The sequence below is a fragment of the Pteronotus mesoamericanus genome, unplaced genomic scaffold (assembly GCF_021234165.1).
Source record: "Pteronotus mesoamericanus isolate MK-2021 breed Mesoamerican mustached bat unplaced genomic scaffold, CSHL_Meso_final contig_101, whole genome shotgun sequence".
Classification (NCBI taxonomy): Eukaryota; Metazoa; Chordata; class Mammalia; order Chiroptera; family Mormoopidae; genus Pteronotus; species Pteronotus mesoamericanus.
The window spans coordinates 2,676,750-2,691,022 of NW_026555001.1; the positions used below are offsets into that span (position 1 = coordinate 2,676,750).

The following is a 14,273-nucleotide window of genomic DNA, read 5'->3' on the forward strand; positions in this document are numbered from 1 at the left end:
AAACATCATTGCCCAATCATGATTCAACAGTGGCAAAATTAAAGACCACGGAAGAGTGTGGTACTGCTGGACTTGCTTATAGAACTACTTGCTGTGAGTATGCCTTTAAAATACAATGTGCAGCTAACTACTAACCTTTATAATACAACGGCTGAGTAGTTGAGAGAGAGAAAGAACGAGCCAGCTTACCAGACACCACTGAGAGCATTTAGAGATGTAGAACTGTGGGTAAGTGTCTCTTCATCTAAATTATGATTTGGAGATCCAGATTATCAGTTCCACAACACTAATATTTTTATGGCATTGCACTGTTAGTAAAGTACGTTCTTTTTACACTCTTTTCTGAGAGAAAGGGTGAATAGGCCAGTGAATACTTTCAGGCTTTTAAAAACATATGTTTGGGTGACTTTAATATCAAAATAGGTTTCCGCATAGTGTTAGAAAGGCCCAGTGTAGGCATTAGCATATGGCGCCATGCTGAAGTCACCGATGAAGAGAAGAGCGATTCCAAAATGCAAGAGAAGCCAGACTAAGGAAAGGAAGAAATGGCAAAAAAATAACCTTGAAAAAATGTCCCACATAATCTATTCTAGAAACATCTAGATTTTAAACAACTACCAGCTATAAAATTCATATTGTTCTTTATATAAAATAATTTTGTCTTTTAAAATAGTCCCATCTTAGACCTTAGTCTTTGAAATGTTATAAATATTTAATGGCTCAAATAGTCTCCCAAGTTACCCAATGTGATAATTTATTTAAATAACATTAAGCCTTTTTTTTCTTAATCTAGCTGGATGAAATGTTAGATTTTCCAGTACACACATATTTATTAGTCAGATAACTAATAAAGCAGAGCAATAGAACAAAAAAATCTCAACTTATACTCAAAGGAAATAGATTTAATTCCTTGTTCTGAGGCCCACTGGCCATGTGACTTTAGCTCATTTAGCTACTTCAATCTATGCCTCAGTGTTCCCACTGGTGAAAGAAGAATATTGACTGACTCGTCACGGCCTTAGGACATGATAAAGTGCTATATACATGTAAGCTCTCAGTATTGTCATCAGCTAGGTACACATACGCTCTTTATTATTATATTCACATGGAGAGACAAATATAGAAAAGGTAAGTCTTTGAAAAATGCCTCTTTTTAATCTCATCTGAAGCATGTTTATGCTGCCTGGTTTTTGGACTAGCTATATGCTGACATTTGTGTAGTCAACCACAACCACAGCAAGCAGGATGGCATTTATCTTGTATAATAATACAGAGTGCTCTGTCGCAAAGTAGGGTCACTGAAATGAGTAATAATCCCACCAGTGTCTAAGGTATAACCAGCAGGGTCCAGGTCAACAGGCAAGCAGCCGATAATTTGCCCAACAACACTGAATTTCATCTGCCCACAGCCTCTATCTACTGATTATACAATCAATACACCTCAGATGAGAAGAGCTAACAACTGACCGGGGCAGATCAATGCTAGCAAATAAGCGCCTCATGACAAAAAGTTTGATAATTACCATTCTGAAGCCGTGTAAATGTTGTTTCTATTGTAACAACATTCATGATGATACTGCTATGATTGCACTGTTATTATAGGTTTAATGTTAGGCAATCAAGCTACAGTGGTCTAGATATCAACAAACAGCATCAAAAGAAAACATCAAATTGTCCCTATTCTTTTGACACTGTAGCTGAGAAATTTTTCTATGTTAGTGGCCCTAAATGAACAATAATAAGTGACAATTTAGTGAAAAACACTATTTTCACATCTTACAAAAGTCATGCAATATAGATTGATACAAGTATGATTATTTCTAGGACCACTTGAACCAGGGGATTAAAATAAATTCAGTCCCGTGACCATGGTTTTCTTTCTTTCCCTTTTCCACATACATCATTTAAAGAGGATTTATGTAAATTTTCCCCATACTCATAATTTTTCAAGCATCAGTGCATTTGTAAGTGCAGGGCACCTTGGCTTGATTTAATTATTATCGTTCCTAATACAGCACACTTTATTTTATTTTATTTTTGAGCTCTGATTGCTAGTTCATTCTCAATCATTAACATTTAGGAGATCTGGTCATTACTGGTTTTCAATAGCTGCTTGGTTCCTATGAGCACTTAGAGTCTTAAAACACAGAAATGGAAAACAGATATTTCAAAGGTAGAACAAATCATGACTCCTAGAGGTAGGGGTTCAAGAAGCCCTGGTTATGTGGGCACTGAAGCACACAAATTCTTAACTTTCCCATTTCCTTTTTAAAAACCACATGGAATTGGGTCTTAAAAAAAACTAGGACACCTCATTTCTGTAAGATGCTTGCTCATATAGAAAAGTGGGAACCGATTCCAAAATGAAAAGCTTTTCAAAAGAATGGCAGTCACTTTGGGCCATAATAATCATTTCTACGAGGGTATGTCTGACTTTTGATTTGTGTGACACACATTTTTAATTGTCACTTCCATAAAAACATCCCCCAGCTGCATCCAGACAGCAATGAAGTTACCTGTCTAAAACTTGGTCTCCACATCCCTGAGTGGCCAAATCTCTCACTGTTTGGGGTAAATCAGCCACCTTTTCGTGCAGATAAGAGATACAGAGGGGAGGGGGGAGCGATGCTAAAGAGTTTGTCAATAGCCCAGGAGAGAATGGGCAAACCAAAAACCTTTTGTGGGCAGTAGTGCGAGCAAGATTTTCAGCATGCTCAGGGGTTGCTGTTAAATGTCTTTTTCAGCTGCATTCTCTTTCTTTCCATGCAGCTTCTACCTCGCAATAGAGTCAAAGAATATGATGTGTATTAAAATGCTTTGCCTCTCAGATGGGGTTCATTTTTATTCAGGGACAATTTTGCTGACTGACAGGTAAGCGTTTGGTGCTGAAATTGGACCTGTACAAGAGCTTTGCATTTCATTTGCTCCATTACACCAGTGCATGAATTACTGGGCTTCCACGTTGGCATCTTTCCATTACTTTCAAATATCTGACATGAGCAAAATGACTCATCTGACATTTCATGTAACAAATTTGTTCCAAAAAAAATAGAACATTATTATATTATTTTATATACGTAGGTACCACAACCTTCCACCCTAATCTGACCGTAAACTGTAAGTGTATAAATAGTAGCTGATATCAGTTTAAGAAAACATACTGCCAGTGACAGCTGTAAAATATCAAGGCAAGAAATACGTCTGCTATTTCACATTACCCACTATCACTTCAACCTACCTCCTGAAATGTTAGCAAACTTCGGCCAAAGACGTAGCTTTGTATTTTGGTTTCACTTCCACCAGGAAGTAAAGTCATTATTTATTCCAATGCACCAATGCATCAACTTTTGCACTTTTTAATCAGTTGCTTTAACATGTGTTCATTCTCTGGACGTGGCAGGATTGTCCCTGGAGGCCACTGTGGGGCTGCCCAGTACGTTGCCATGGAGAGGGGCTGGGCCAGTGGAGTGGGCTGAGCGCTGAGCTGACCCTACTTCTCTGCTAGGACTGCTGTGGCCCCCGTGTGATCATGGAGCAGGTAACAGGTTTTTCCGTGGACACAGCCTAGCAGAAAGAGGGAGCCTTGATTCCTCACTGGCTGCTGACCCACCAGCTCAATGACAGCATCTCCGTGAACCTTCCCGGTTCAATCCCGACAGCCCTCGGTCAGCGGCCTCTCACAGATCACCAGCAGCCTCTACATCAGCAGTGGTGTGGCCGCCAACAGGAAACTGAAGCTCTACATCAACCAGATCACCATGGCCATCAACATCTCCGTGCAGGTGGTGAACACCTTATATGTGGATATCCAATATGTTCAGGTGCCTGCAGCTGACACATCCATCTCATGTCTCTGTGACTTCTTTGACCCCACTGCTGACCACATCCACAGCATGGAGATGGAGCAGGCCCACGCACTGCTCCGCTGTGCAGCTGGTGTGAGCCGCTCGGCTGCCCTCTGCCCGTTTAAGTCAGGAAGTACCAAGCCCTGTCCCCGGACCCCCACACATGGACCAAGTCAAGCCAGCCCATCATCCGGCCCACTAATGGCTTGTGGGAGCAGCTCATGCGCTACAAGTTCCAGCTATTTGGCAAGAACACCCTGCATATGGTCAACTCCGCTTGGGGAGACACCCAAGGAAGTCTGTTTAATGATTCCACCATAAACCTTGGGTCAGGGATGCATATCTGCCATTGATCCTTCACCAAGATCTGAATTTAAAACATTCTGCTTTTATGATTCAGGGGGAAAAAAAACCCAACAGATAATGCCTTTTATCAGAGCAAGAAAAAAGAAAGGTTGCTGTAGCTTTTAATCTTGAAATTTGTATTTTTAAAGATTAAACTCACTCAATATAAATATATAGGCATATATATTCATTTTCCTTACAGAAACATACTCCTTTACAGAATTAAGGAGTTAAGAGGCCTGTATCAGTCACTCATGGTCGCAATCTTATTATTTGCTGACTAGTACAGAATTGTTTGGTCTTCAAATCCTTCTAACTCTCACTTTCCCTTTGAATGCCTCATTTTTTTTTAAAGCAACAATTATACAGACCATGAATCACAACGTTAAGGTATCTTCTCACTCCAAACCTACCACCACACCCAATTACCCAGTTCGCCTTGTAGAATGAGGAAGGTGCTTCAGTTCTTAGCTAAAGGCCAGGGTTATTCTTGAGAGCCTTGCTCCAGGTAGAAGATTAAGGAAGAAAAAATCCTCAGTTTTATGACTCAGCCAGGAGTCTTTCCCACCTCTTCACTTAAAAATACCTCAGTGACACATTACAATCTGCCATCTAAAGCTGAAGATCACAGATCTACACTCAAAGAAGAGTTTTTCTAGGTGACAGTGTAACATTTCATGAAGTAGCAGCATAATTATGTGACAGCAAAATTTAAAATATCATGTTCACTGTTAGTATGAATACATCAAATTAATACAGTATTATTTCCATATGAAATCAGTAGCCTTATTATATAATGGCATTTTCTTTAATAAATGGTCTCATAAATGCTTTAAGTACTTTGTATTATTGTATGTCCTCCTTAACAATGTTAATTTACTTTCAAGCATTATTCATATACTGAATTTATATAAAGCTATAATAAAAAATGAGGCCTCACTGCCCTAACTTGAGTGGCTCGGTGGGTTGGGCGTTGCACCGCAAACCAGAAGGTCACTGGTGCGCCAGGGGAACGTGCCTGCGCTGTGGGCCAGGTCCCTGGTTAGGGCCGTGCGAGAGGCAACCAATCAATGTTTTTCTTACACACTGATATTTCTCACCCTCTATTTCTCCCCCTCTTATCCTCTCTCTGAAAATAAATAAGTAAAACCTTTTTAAAAATGCTTCATTACTTTCGTCATTACAAATCATCAGTATTAAAAAAAGCATGGCATTTCCCTGGTTCAACCAGTATCAAAGTGATCTGCCCACTCGGGGGAATCAATTCACCAGCATGCTTACAGAAAATATTTCATATTTGAATGTTCCTTTGAAGAAAAGGTATTAATAGATGGTCCAAAGAAGTAAATCTTTTAGAAATAAACTCCTTGAAAACAGGTCCAGTATTAAACACGAGTGTTCTTTCCACACAAACTGAATGAATGAATGTTCTTTGCAATATTCTTGTCTTGGTTCTGATGACTATTGAAGATGTGGAGCTATTTCAGTGTCAATGATTATCTCTTGAGTTGGATTTTTTAAATTGTACAAGTGAGGCTGTTTCTAAACAAATCAAAAGCACCCTCTAGCTTCAATGGTGCACTTACTATTATTCTTGACTCCCTTCTCTCTCGAATCCTAACATGCTACTCCTCAGATGTGGGTAATCTCACCAACCGCAGTCTCCTCACCTGCTCCTCTGGCTGTTGAACGCTATCAATGTAAGTCACAAAATCACATTAACTTTATCAGTGACCACATTCATGCTGGACCCTCATGAAATCCAACAAGCTTTCTATTTTTCTCACAATAAATACCTTTTACCATTCAAACTTGTCTCTGACCCTTAATTTTCAACAGGTGACCGCTTCCCCAGTTACTGAAATACAAGAAGCCACTGAACACCATATCCCATAACTTGTATCCTTCTTAGTTCAGATTCCCTGTGTCTTCTTTTGCTTCTACCTCTCCCCTCTCTATGTCCTTGATCTCATCCATTCTCAACTGCTGGAAGACCTACCCCCGCATCTGTACCTTTGCTATGTTCAACATCTTCACAGAAATACTTGGATCTCCCAGGTTTGGATATAGTAGGTCACCAGGAAGGGGAATGCTTAGTGCGTACATTGCAGTCTGACACATACTTTACAAAAAGTCAACAAATACTGCTGGAAAAAGAAATAAATAATCAAATATTAAATAAGACCCTATAAGGGTTTCATGCTATGTAAAGTCATATGCAAAAAAATAGCAACAAAATTTATAAGAATAGTTATCAGAATAAATCTAACAAAAATAAGCAAGATTTACATGAAGAAAAATGTATGCTACGGAAAACACAAAAGAACCCCAAAATAAATGGAAGCATTCAATATCATTATCATGTCAGCTCATTATCAAATTACTATTTAAGTCAGTTCAACCCCAATCAAAATCACAACTTACATTGACAATATTTATTTATTCATTCTTTCTTGACAGCCTGGCATTTGGTGCCTTAATCCTGGAAAGACTGTCCCTCCCAGGGCTAGCTCATTCTCAGAGAAGGCAAATGACTCCCCGGCAGGAGTGTCTTCGATATACAAACCAACCAATCAAGAGCCCACACCCTCAGCCATCTCTTTTATCAAATTCTCACACACCAAGTCAATATTCCGCCTGCCCTACATCACCGCCCCCACCAGGGCCAGTTACTGGACAACTAGGGACCATACCTATAGCCCAGAGCCCCTCCCTCCTTCAACAGAACACTTACTATTGTTATTCTAACAATAATTATTAAAATTATTCAAACTATCCAATACTAAGCTAACTGAACATACCCACCCTGCCTCATTCACACCTTTCCATGAAAACCCCAATAAAGGCTCTGGGCCACACTCTCGCCCTTCCCCTTTTGCCTCCTATCTGATCCTGGTGCTTCCCTATGTGGCCCTGCATGGCATGCTCTGCCTCCTGTTTCTAGAAATCTGTGAGTATAAGTCCCTTCCTTCATGACAATCATTTCCATATCTGAATATCTTATCATACATGAATAAAACAAATCCTGGGTACAGTTTAATATACAACTTATATATATTCAATAAAAAGATTTAAATGTTCATCTCAAAGAATAAACAAAACAGTAAAAAAAAACTTAATAGAAGAATAGTGAGAGTGGGACCTGCCTGATCAGAAATCAAAACATAACTATAGCCCTGGCTGGGTAGCTCTGCTGGTTAGAGCATCGTCCTGATACACCAAGTTTGTGAGTTTGATCTCCAGTCAGGAAATGTACAAGAAGGATCCAAAGGATGCATAAATAAGTGAAACAACAAATCGATGTTTCTCACTCTCTTTTTCTCTCCCCCTTCCTCTCTCTCTCTAAAATCAATAAAAAACATAACAATAAACATATGGTCATTGAAGCAGAAACTGACAAATCAGTGAAACAGACTAGAGCATCCGGAAAGAGACACTCTTCCATATATGGATATAGAATATGATAAAGACTACATTTCAAAACAGTGAAGAAATGAGCTATTAAATACATTGTGTTTGAAAAAATGAAAGATCATAGAGAAAAAATAAATTTGGAATCTTACCTCCTATCATAGGCAAACCTAAATTTCAGGTGGGACCACAGAATGAGATGTTTAAAGAAGTTATAGAAGTATTTGAAGAAACTTCTAAAGAATACTTTATAATGTTAGGATGGAGACGGCCTTTCTAAACAAGACACAAAAACCAGAGGCCTTGAAGGAGGACTACATAAAGAATGTTAAAAGATAAGGTAGCTGAGGGGAAAGACTTGGAACATATACAGCCAGCGTGGCACAGGTTCCATGGTCCTCCACACCCTATTTCCCACTGTTCCCTTTATTTCAGTCAGGAAGGATTAGGCTGGCCACTTGCTAAACATCCTTTTTACTTTCCTAATGCCTCACCTTTCTTCCTGTTTCCCTGCATCTACACAGGTCAAAAACCTTCTGGTCCTTTAAGGCTTATCTCAAATATACCTTCCCCAGTCCTTCCCTATGAAATCACACCTTAACACCATTCCCCACCATCCCTAATCCATAAAATAATCTCTACCTCCAAATTCCTATAGCTGTTTGGTTCATTTTAGGAGCGCAATTATAAAATAATGCGTTATACGTACCTAACTCATCTACTGACTTAAGGCTCACTGAAGGTTTAGACTAGGTCATTTATTTTGTGTTCTCCACAGGTCTTGCCTCCTTCTATGGCAGTGTTCCCAACTATTAACAACTGAACCTAAAAACAAAAACAAAAACAAAGCAAACAACTAGAACAGGAACAGAATCACAGATATGGAGACACGTGGAGAGTTATCAGCGGGGCAGGGGGGATGAGGGAGAATGGGGGAAAAGGTACAGGGAATAAAAAGCATAATTGGTAGGTACAAAAAAGGCAGGGGTGGGGGTTAAAAATAATACAGGAAATTGAGAAGCCAAGGAACTTACATGTATGACTCAGGGACATGAACTAAGGAGGGGGAGGAACGCAGGCGGAAGGCGGGGGTGCAGGGTGGAGGGAGACAAAGGGGAGAAAAAATGGGACAACTGTAATGGCATAATCAATAAAATATACTTAAAAAAGAAAAAAGAAAGAAGAGCAGAGACGATTTAAAGGAGGAAAATGTTTTAGTTTCATTTGCATAGATAGATCTACATCTGTGAGGTTATTGAATGTATATTAAAACACTATTAAAACATAACCTCAAGTATTACCCTAATGGAGAAAATTCTTTCTTCCCTCAAGTTTTAAGGAAATCCCTCTTTTACCTCACCTCTACAAATTCTTCATTTTTCTAACTGAAAAAAACAAAAACACAAACTTCTAAAGTCCATCTCTTTCTATGTTATTGTACAAATCTACATTTTTATTCAGATCGATCTCTTAAATCTCCTTACATTGATTAAAAAGAACTGAATTTAAAATATCAGCTATAGTTCTTCCAAAACAAAAGAAAAATTGTATTAAACCATTTTGTTTTTGATCCAAAGTCTCTTTTAACTTTGCCAACATGCTCTAAATTTAAGCACTCAAAAACTTCAGATTACCTATCCTTTAGCTCCAAACATTTTTAAAAAATTTTGTACCAATAAGTGCCTGTCTAAAAGGACAGTAACACTAAAATACTACAGGCTGTCTTTAGAAGATAAAATACACAGCACTCTGATATCCTACCATTCTCTGACAATCTTCTAAAAAACATCATCCCCAAATTTGTGCTTTTATAAGCTAAGTGGAACCACATTATACAGTAATACAGATTGTTTTCAAAATAGCCTGTGGCCTGTTTTTTTTTTTTTTTGTCTGCTTTTATGCTTTTAAAAAGTGTAATTATTCACACCAGACTATCTAAAAAATTAGGCAACTTTCGTCAAGTTTGAAGAAAGAGAAGCAGACAAGGATAACTATCAGCATTAGTAGTTGCCATCCTAGATTGTTCCTGCCGTGGTTAGTGTCAATAACAATAAACATTTACTTAGTTCTGACTGCACAGAAGGAACTGTCTACCCCCATCTAAATAAATAGATACAAGAGACTCAGATAACAGTATTTCGTTAAATTCCTGGAATGCAGTTGTTTGAAAGAAGATGATAAATCTATTGCTCTAACAGATTTAGCATTGCCACAGGGATTTCATCATAGTTCAGTCATAAATTAATTGCACAGTAGATTTATTCATCTATCATTCTCCCATAACAAGTCTGATCATGATTGCTTTGTGTGTCTCCATTTGGCACACTGGGGTTTTATTCATTTAACAGGATTATTTATTAATCAGGCATTTATTGAATAAGGTTTAAAGAAACTCAATGGTTCTGATGCATTAGATCTATCAGTAGGATTATTTTTATTTCAGGTATTCCTTTAAATGGGTCTCATTGTACTTGTGGAAAATATTACTCATAAGATGGATATTTTCTCTTAAATACACTTATCCTGGCTTTATGAAATACCTGATATGGGGCTAATCCAGTTAAAAAAGAAAAAAATTAACCACATAGCATCTCTATGAATTTCATATTTAGAGAAAAAAATAATAATTCTAAATTAATATCCTATAAAATCCCCCTTGATCCAAATGGCAACTTTAAAAAAAGGTAACCAACACAAGTATAAACCAACTATAAAAACTCCCCATATAAATAAACTCTTCCAGTTGTTATAAAATTCACATTATCAGACTGATATGCCATTTTGCCCTTATGCCAGGGGAAAAAATGTCATTGTAACAAAGAGCATTTTATTTGAGGACTAAATGAGTAATGACTGCACTTGAAGCTAATGCACAGAGGAAACTGGGGAAAGAGGATTGGCAATGACTGAGGCCCAAGCTTCCCTTGATAACTACGCTCCTTGAAAATTCTCATCCACATCTATCATGCCGGCCAATACATCCCAAAGAAAGAGATGGAAAACAGAGAGGAGAGGTGGAACGAGAAGTAAGAGAGGCAGGATATTCATGGAATTTCATAGTTGAAAGGGATTTTACAGAACTACTGAGGGAAAATAATAATAGTAATAGGACATAGAATGGGAATGTAAGGTTATTAAACAAAACTCATTTTTAAAATAGGAAAAAATAAAATGACTTGAAATCATTTGACATAAATATATTCCATTTGATTACATATGCAAATTTAGTGAAATAACTCCAAGAAAATCCCCACTCCTATAATAAGCTGTAAGAAGCCTATGATATTTGCATCTTGATTTGTAGACCTTTACTATGTACGCAAAAATATTGCAAGTAACTGAACTTAGGACTTTCGAAAATGAAAAACATTTATTTTGAAGCAGTGAGACGGTATTATCACCAGTTATTAATAGTTTTCCTATTGAGTTGTCTCCAGGTACAATTGTTCCATGAATAAAAATCATGGGAGAGTGTGATTTTTATTCATGAGGCAGAGTCCTTCAGAACACATACTTAATTTGGGGCTCTCGCTGTCTAGCATTAATCTAAATAAACAATCCAGAAATGGAGCCAAGACGGCCAGAGTGGTCAGCGAAATTCTGAGACTGCCCTAAAGACTGGCATTTCAACCACCATCATGTCATCCAAGCCAAGACCTGGCCATCCCACCTTATAAACACATCTTGAGTGCTTCTACTCCCCCTTCTCTCTCTTCCACTGCCCATTCCCTTGTTCCAGCTTCCTGTTGCAGGCTCCTGCAGTGGCCCTCCCTTGGGCCTCTCAGAGCCCATGCCCCCCATTCCAGCCCGAGTCATGGGTACACTGAGGAATCAGAGGGTTCTTTACAAAGTACCAGGCTATGCATGTCATTTCTCCAGCTTCGCACCTTCAATGCCTTCCCATTGCTTTTAGGGGAGAGGCCAAAACCCCTGCTATGGCCTATGGGACTCTGCCAAGTCTGATTCTTTCTCCTTCCGCTCCTATTTTGCTCACCTGCTCCAGCCAGGCTGGCCTTCTTAGACCTTTCATTTCTTCAATGCCATGTTCCTTGCTACCCCAGAGATTTTTCATGTGCTCTTCTCACTATCTAGAACACTTTGCTCCATCTTCTTCTTTTTTTTGCCTCTAACACCAGTGCATCCTTTAGATTTACGCTTAATTATCCCTTCCTTAGGAATGCATTCCTTAATCACTCCAGCCCCACCATGGGAAAGTTAGACCTCCATAGTATAAGCTCTAACAACAACCTTTACTGGTTCTAAGTAAACAGTTAACCTTGCTTGCACTCCGTCGGGACAGGAATGGTATTTTGTCTCAGCAGTGTCCTCAGTACGAAGTAAGCAATCAATAAACACCTGAATGACTAACTCTACATCCACAGAGAGCAGTGACTATTGACTTTGAAACCGGCTACTAGGGCTGTGCTTTTGAAAAAACAGTTAATGCCTGATTTGGCTCCCAAATTTTGGATCCTGCCCAAAGCTGTACTACCAGAGCTGTGTCAGGACAACAGACATAACTACGAAGAAACCTGATGTGGCAAAGTCTTGCTTTCTATCTTCTTTCCATGTTCATCCCTCCCATGTCTGCCTCTGTCCAACAGCAATCTTTTCCTTCCAGAAAACAAGCTGAGACCTAAATTCAGCTTCCACCAAATGGGACCCCACTTCCATCACAGCGCTTGCTCAGATGCTGCTACTCAAAACCATTGTATACTCTCCTGGATTTTACAACAAAGAGTTTATGGGAGAGAGAGGCGAGACGTTCCAAGACTCTCTTGAATGAAATTAATTTTTCCATTACAGTTGCTAGCTGCTGATCTGTGCAGTGCTTAGGGTAGCTATACGAGTGTTCCTGCTCAGCAAACATCATGCCCAAGCAGAGGTCACCCACGGCTCTGTGGTCCTGTGGAGAGCATTTTATATGCTACTGACTGATGGCTGGTTTGCATATGTCACATAAACCTGACAGAAGGGCTGAATTAATGTTAATTAAGACAATCTCAGAGTTCTTTAGATACCCAAGCCTGAGCCAGCACTACTAAAAAAGCTGCAGGAAAATTTCTCTTCCTCCATGATGCCATCCCAATGTTTCCATACTGAGAATACTCCTTAGAAACCCCACGGGAATTTTTTGGTCACCTGGCAGCACTCGTAAGCAGAATTTACTTCTGGAATACTGGTTCTTACAGTAGCTGTCCTTCTCCTGCAAGATTCTGACTTTGGCTATACATTGACACTTCAATTCTGCTTTATGCTACCCTTAGCTGTTTAACTCTAGAGTCTTGTCTCCCTGAAAAATACTTCCAGATCACAGCTCAACTTTTAAATACACATTTACTAATCCTTGTTATAAGCATAAGAGTCAGTGTCAACTGAGATGTTTTAACATGTATGTTTTCTGTTTATCTTACATTTTTTAATTAAAAACATCCTTGAACTAATTATTCTTATACAACTCCTCAAACTGTATTTACTCATAAATGTCAAGTAGAGTTCTCCGACTGTCAGTTGAAAGGCCTAAATTTATTTAGATTCTGCCACAAGTTCTTTATGGCTGATTTAAAAAAAACAAACAGTGATACTAACATCACATTTCACTGCTGTGGAGAAGAGGGTTGCTTGATCCATCCACCATCAACGAGAAGCTCCCACCATGGCCTTGTGGTTCATAGGCCTTTAAGGCCATGCCTGTGTGAGTCAAACAATAGCTCACATACGATCTAGCAGCCGGACTGAAAAGAAATTCCCAAATCTGCCCCAAAGGACTAATTGAACTTAGCAATTTGTTCTTTTTCATAAAAAATACTTGTAGTACCTTTTGTAATACAACAATAAGCCACCATGTGAATTTCTGCAGAATTCTGGATGAAAGCCAGAGTAACAATAGCTCTTTTTCTTTAGGAATAAGACCCACATGTCAAAATTTATCTAGAAACTCAATTTGGCTTGCTGCTTCATAATGCTATGAGAATAAGTACAACATCATATTACTGTTCATTATGTCCAGGGGGACCCCAGTTTATTATAATTCATGCCAGGGCAGTACAGTCGCCTCAGCCATGGCTATTGCTGTGTGGAGATGTGCCAGTCTCATAATGGTTATGAGTGGATCGTAATACTATACTTGGGTTTTGCAAGTGTTTAATTGACATGAAATATTCAACAGCCAGTAAAGATAACTTATAATCTTCAATTCTTTTTTAGCTCCATCTAATATACCTAACAGATTTACAGGCTACAGACTCCCATGCATGCACCCACACACACACACGTGGTGTTGTATGACAAAACAACACTGTATGGCAAACTACCTCTGTGTGAAAAGATCTGAAATAGCAACATCGATTTTCAAGAATTCGACCTTCCTGTTTATATTTAGGCTCAATTCCAGCATGCTGAGGTTTGAAAGAAGAAAGAAAAAAAATGATAAAGATTACATAAGGTCATGTGGAACAAGAAGATAAACAAGAATGGTACAGGACCAGCGTCCAGGGTATGCAGTGCGCCAGCAATAACAAAGGCTGACAGGACGAAGGTGGTACATATCAATTCCTTTTTTCCTCTGATTTAATTCTCTCTCTGGGAAGGATAACACAGGCATCAAAAAGAAAGACTCAAAGCCCCTCTAAGATGGGAGATAAGAAAATAGCATGAAGTCACTTCAGGTGG

At 38.8% G+C, this 14,273-nt stretch overlaps 1 protein-coding gene and 1 pseudogene across 4 annotated transcripts in view; one reads left to right on the forward strand and one right to left on the reverse strand.

Moving 5' to 3' along the window:
- The window catches only part of CAMKMT (calmodulin-lysine N-methyltransferase), a 338,172-nt gene that overhangs the window by 160,966 nt on the left and 162,933 nt on the right, over positions 1-14,273 (reverse strand). The gene's annotated exons all lie outside the window — the stretch shown is intronic.
- On the forward strand, positions 3,618-4,166 carry LOC129065579 (dual specificity protein phosphatase 18-like; annotated as a pseudogene).